The sequence below is a fragment of the Lathamus discolor genome, chromosome 3 (genome assembly GCF_037157495.1).
Source record: "Lathamus discolor isolate bLatDis1 chromosome 3, bLatDis1.hap1, whole genome shotgun sequence".
Lineage (NCBI taxonomy): Eukaryota > Metazoa > Chordata > Aves > Psittaciformes > Psittacidae > Lathamus > Lathamus discolor.
Window position 1 is genome coordinate 61,814,599 of NC_088886.1, and position 6,100 is coordinate 61,820,698.

Genomic DNA, 6,100 nt, shown 5'->3' on the forward strand with positions numbered 1-6,100 from the left:
TTCTAAGCTTTCAAAGTATAATTATTGTGTAAATCAGATAGAGTGTAAATCTTTTCCATACGTTTTGGTTGGTAATTGAGAAATAAAATGGTTTCCAAATGTATTCTCTGTCCAGTTTTTGTTCTGCAGTAGATCTCTCTGGGGACTCTTTAAAGTATATGGAAAAGGTGATGTCAACAGAAGTGTACGCTGGGCAAACTGAGACAGCATTAATTAATAGAGATGAAAGAGAAAAGCCAGCCCCTTGCAAATCATGGTCAAGGCCTGAACGTGGACATCACACCTTAAATGACAGTTTACAGTCCTAAGCATGAGTCACGCAGATTGACAAGTATTCAAAATAGAAGAGAATTAAAAGTCCTGTATGTTTAATGTATTGCCTTCCCAATATGCAATCTTTAAGATGGTGTAATCTCTGGAGCATTTTGCTTTGAAGTGTAATATATAGTTCCTCACATCCACATAACATTTTCAACACGTTAAACAAATTAGTCTCTGGTTACAGAAGTTTTTAGACATTTACAAGTTGCTGTTCAAGTAAATTTAGTATGTGCCAGCAAAGTTGCTCATGCACTTGTTCAGTTAGAAAAATGCACATTTGGAATGATTAATAAATAAACCAGCCTTTCCTATCCCTTCAACTTTGGTGTTTATTTGAAAGCAACCTACTTTAAAAAGACATTAATATCCCTAGAATTACTATTAGAATAATTGCTTTTACTCTTCTTGGAACAAACATTTTTTCTTATTTCCCTTTAGCACAGACAGCTTTCGACTCAGATATAAACTTCCTATTATTATTCCCCACTCCCCACCCCAAAAATGAAGAATAGGAATTATACACTTTTCACTAAGGAATAATTAATTTGTCTCAAGTATTAGAACAGAGAACTGTAGAATGACTTTGAATGGTAGTCTCTAAGGAGTAGCATTGTTTGTTCTCTTCGGTCTTTAATGAGCTTTAGTAAATGGCCAGGAAAAATTACCTTCCTTCTGTAATATGAGAGAAGCGAAGAATGAAGGAAGCTATAGAATCCCTACGAGAAAAGGCAGCAGACACACACACACACACACACACACATACACACGCACACAGAGAGAGCTCCCTGTACCACATCGCTTCCAATGGTTAGTGTTCTCCTTTGGAAAGGAGCACTAGAGCTCTATTTTTTCCATTACAGTAAAAACATATAATGTCCCTAATATTTTTGTAGGAGAGAAAAAATTCCTGGATGTCTCCCACATACTGACGGTGTCTGGCTTGTGTTGGGGGACAACTGCCTATAGCTGAGCTCTGGAAGTCATTCTGGCTTTCCCTGCTTTGGCATTGATTTTGTCTTTTAAGATTCGTTAGGCTATTTTTGCCATATTTCCACCTTTAAAAGCAATTTCCCTTATAGTGCCCCAGCCTGCTGCCCTGTCTTTTAACAGACTTCTTCTCTCCACTGCATATTCATTGCCACTCCTATCCAGAATGGTAACTGAGGCAGCAGTTGCAGGTGCTTGTTTCAGCAACGGATACAGATCTGTCACCATGGATAACTGAGCGTGTTCAGGAATACCCTTTCCTTCCATTCCCTCCAGCCTCCACATACATCCTCACTACCTAGTCCTATAATGTGTCAGTGGTGCTGAGGCCATTGCTGCTTCGCTGTATGGGGGAAACTCACCCTCAGCAGCCAGGTCCAAACAGCATAGTCTAAAAGGCTCTTGTGGAAGAGGGGCTCTCAGCAATCCATCCGATTGGAGTTGTCCCAGTTTGTATGGAATGAGTAAGTATTAACTGGATTGCCATGTGTGCTTGTTCTCAAAGCATTACTGAGAGCAAGAAACCTGGGTTCTGTTACCTCTTCCAGGGAATACTTTATGTTAAGTATTTACTGGGACAAGCCCTGGCAGACGTGGTTTCCCCACCCAGGTGAGCGTCCCCATTACAAGGCTGACAAGCCAAGCCCAAGCTTTCCCACTTCAAGAGAGGACTGGGGTCACAGTCCTCACAGAACAGCTGATAATCTTTTGGGTAGAGTGATAATTCAGGGGGCAAGAGATTCAAGTTCCATCTGCCTGAGGCAGAGGCTGAATACAAGCCTCTCCTATCTTGGCTAAAGTGCACCAGCCAGGAGGCTGAACCACAAAGGCTTGGGAGAGGTGGAAGGGCATGGGAGCAAGGAGAGACGTGCAGAAGGCAGCAGCACTATCAGTCACTATTGTGTGAGAAAAACCTGGCATGGGTGTCCAGTTCCTAGACAGCAAGGGAGGTAAGTAGGTAAAGTAACTCATGGTGTTACAACATGTCGTGGTTTAAACAAAGTCAGCCATAAATCATGCAGTCGTTCTCTCACTCGCCCCCTTCTTGCCCTCCCCTTACTCCCGGAGGGATAGAGAGGAGAATTGAAAAGAATGCAACTCCCATGGGTTGAGATGAGAACAGCCCAGTAACTAAGGTGTAACACAAATCACTGCTGCTACCACCAATAATAATAAAGGAAATAACAAGGGAAGAGAATACAACACCTCACCACCAGCCGACCGATAACTTGCCCCACCCCACCCGACTGAGCACTGACCGATACCTAGTCCAACCCTGCAGTCCCAGCCCTTCTGGGTAACTCTCAAGTTAAATCCTGGGCATGACGTGCTGTGGTATGGAATACTTCTTTGGTCAGTTTGGGTCAGGTGTCCTGTCTCTGCTTCATCCCGGCTTCCCCTCCTCCCTGGCAGAGCATGAGGCTCAGAAAGTCCTTGGTCAGCCTGAACATTTGAGCAGTAACTAAAAACATTGGTGTTATTTGCTCTGTTCGCAGGACGAAAGTCAAAACCACAGCACTGCACCAGCTACTAAGAAGGAGAAAAATGACTGCTACTGCTGAACCCAGGACACAACACCTCAGTCTGATCGTGGGCCTGGATCATGGGGAGGTGCTCTCATGGCAGACCTCAGATTGCTGACTAGAGTTCGGGGTCATGAGGGATGTGAAGCGAGATGATGAAAGTGGGGAGAGCTGCCTGGACCCATCTGAGACATTTAAGGAAAAGATAACGTAAAAAGCTGCTTCCAAAGTAAAAATCATTTCTCTCTATCATGGGCCCTCTTCAGTACAATTGCTAGAGAAGAATAAATGGAGAAAGATTGCTGAAAGACAGATAGGAGACAGTGAGAACAGGACTAGTAAGTGAGGCAGAGAGGTGGAAAGAAGACAAAAAGGACAACAGGAGGACTGGACAAAGAAAAAGGAAAGACTATGACCAAGACACTTCACCTTGCATTGCCTCAATCTTCTGGCAATAAAAGAATACTAGTAAGAGAATCACAGAGCATTTCAGTAACATTGAAGTTCATAAACATTTAGGAGACATTTATGGGCCCTGTTGATCAGGACTGTGTTAAAAAGCAAGCAAGAAAATTCAAGAGAATGCTCTGACAAGTCTGAAGCACTGCTATCAGGAAAGAAAAAAGGAACAGGACTTATATGCTTGATTTCGTATGTGTAACTGAGTATTAAAATCCACACCAAGCACACTTAGGCTTTTTAATAGTAGAAAAAATTGGGCCTATTTCAGAGCAGGGAGAACACATGGTTTAAGGCATGCAGCTACTCTTTCTTCAGTAACAACCTACTGTGACTCCTATAATTTATTCCTCCCAAGATTCATTTGAACATCTGCAGTATCATTATTTGAGTTTGTTATACTATTAGCTTTAAAATTTTATAAGCCATACAGTAGGATAGGTGACAAGTTGAAAAGTTAAGGAGGGTTAATTTAGAAGTTTTAAAGCAAAGCTATTTTTGAGTTATACAAGTGCAAAAAAGCATCTGAATCCAAACCTCCATGGTTACATTAAAGTAACTCAGAAACTGCTGAAAGGATTTTCTTCAAACTTCACTCAAGACAAATCCCTCTGGGCTAAGACCAAGCATGAGAATTTAACTCAAAAGGTGATTGTTGTCTGAAGGGAGCTTTCTCTCCCCCCTCTTCCCCTCCCCTCCTTTTGCTTGTTTTGTTTTCAGTGTTCTATATATATATGAATACATATATGTATAAAAGCCCTGAAAAATAAGGGTCTGGAGTGTAACTGTTTCATATCAGTTTTATCATTATAATAAGAAAAATGCTGTTTGTAAACTACCTTTTTATTAAAACCAGACCCCCTGCTTTGCCTTTAGCACTCAGTACCCAGCTCTAGCATGCACTTGGTAATGGTGTCACTGTGTGGCTCAACAGTAAAGTATCAAGCTGTACTTTCAGCCCCATCTGCAGCTTCTTTGCATGCCTCAGCAGCTCAGTGCAGCTATAATACTACCCTAAATGGACAACTGAGGATTCCCCTTAACAGGAAGTCTTCGGAGAGCAGAGAGTCAGCAACTCTGCAGCACTCTTTCCTCCGCTTCCCATCCCCAGTTCATGGGAGTTGAATCACATTCTGTACCTGTAGGCTGACCCAAACTAGGTTTTGATTTCTCACTGGTTCAGGTTTTGGAAAGAAGAAAGGTAGCTGGTGGTCATGCTTTTCTCAGCTCACTATTAACTCAGCATGTCTGGCAACCTCATTCATTCTTCCCCTTTACAGCTGAGTCCACGGAACTCACCTCCTAGTTGTGCAGTGGTAGGAACCCCTGTAAAAGGAGAACCTGAATAACAAAGGTGGAAACGTCTATTTTCTTTCTGAAACTCCTTGAAATCAGTCCTCTCTAGTAGGAGCATCATGAGTCCTGGTAGCCTGACATCAGGATTAAAAAGACAAAAGACAGTGGATTTTCACACACACCCCCCTGCCCCGTTCATTTCAATTCTCCCCCACATTTTGTTTTCTACAAATTGTCCCAGAGCAGACCAGAGCCTTTCCCTGCCCCTTCTACTCAGGCTTGTTTCTGATGCTCTGGCAGCACCTCCTACAGTTACTCACTCATTTGTTTGTTTGTTTTTCCATTTGCAACTTTTGCCCCCTCCAAAGAGCTGGCTTGCCCAGGGAAATGACAGTAACTTATTTCATTACAAATGCATTTAGAAAGGCATTTCAATTGTTCCTTTTCATTTAGACCAGCATGCGAATTTGGAACTTGGGTGAAAAACTGAAGGGGAACATTTGGAATAGATTGGCTGAAATAATTCACCACATTTAACCCAGGCAACTCACATACATTCAGAAGCAGCTTCCCTTGCCTATCTTCCATATACATGACCTGGATTAAAAGCTGCTTTGGGCAAGGGCCAACCCATTGTCTGTGGCCCTAACACAATGTGGCTTGCAAGCTGTGGCAATACTGTAATACCTAGGGACTTGTTTCAGGAGACTGATTTTGGAAACAAAGTACATGTTTCCTGATGACTACTAACATGGAATAGTGTGAATTATACCTGAAATGGGTATAGGGAGGAGCATCAGGAATCCAAAGTCTTGGATTCAGTTCTTAACTTGTTTTAATTTGGGGGAAGTCTACTGTGGCAAAACGAAGAGGCCTTAAAGTTTGTATGAAGATGCAGTAGCTTACAGAGGGATGAGCAGATCCTGGAAGCTCCCTGCTATACCACCCTCCAGAAGGAGGGAAATTTTGGCAACCATTGAAAAAAATAGAGAAAATGTTAAAAAATACATCACAATATTTAAATAATCAAAAAGCTTTTCCATTCATAACTGTCCCATCTGCTCTCCACCACCAAACTTCTGGGGTATCATTTTTCAGTCAGCACTTGGCACTCAGCACTTGAAGCTGTCTGCTGCTATCTCATTCATACAGTTTTTTCATTGCAGGTCAATATTATCTGACTAGGTGCAGATTAAATCTTAATACACCGTTCATCTGGAAAACCCCAACTCCAAGCACACTGAAAAATTGCAAACATAAACAGTGCAGTTTCCATGGATGATGATATATTAAAATATATCTCAAAGGGATGAGCAGCAGGAAAAAGAGGAATGTGAAGTTATGATCACAGAAGAGAATGCCCTTCTTTTTCAGCTGAGATTTTATGTAGGAGTGAGGAGGAAAGTGGCAAAGAGAAGAAAGGGCTGTCTCCTCATTGCTGGTTCTGCAGCAAAGAAGATTTTCACATTGGCCATGGTAAAATTAGGCAGAGAAATAGCAGATCTGAATATTGT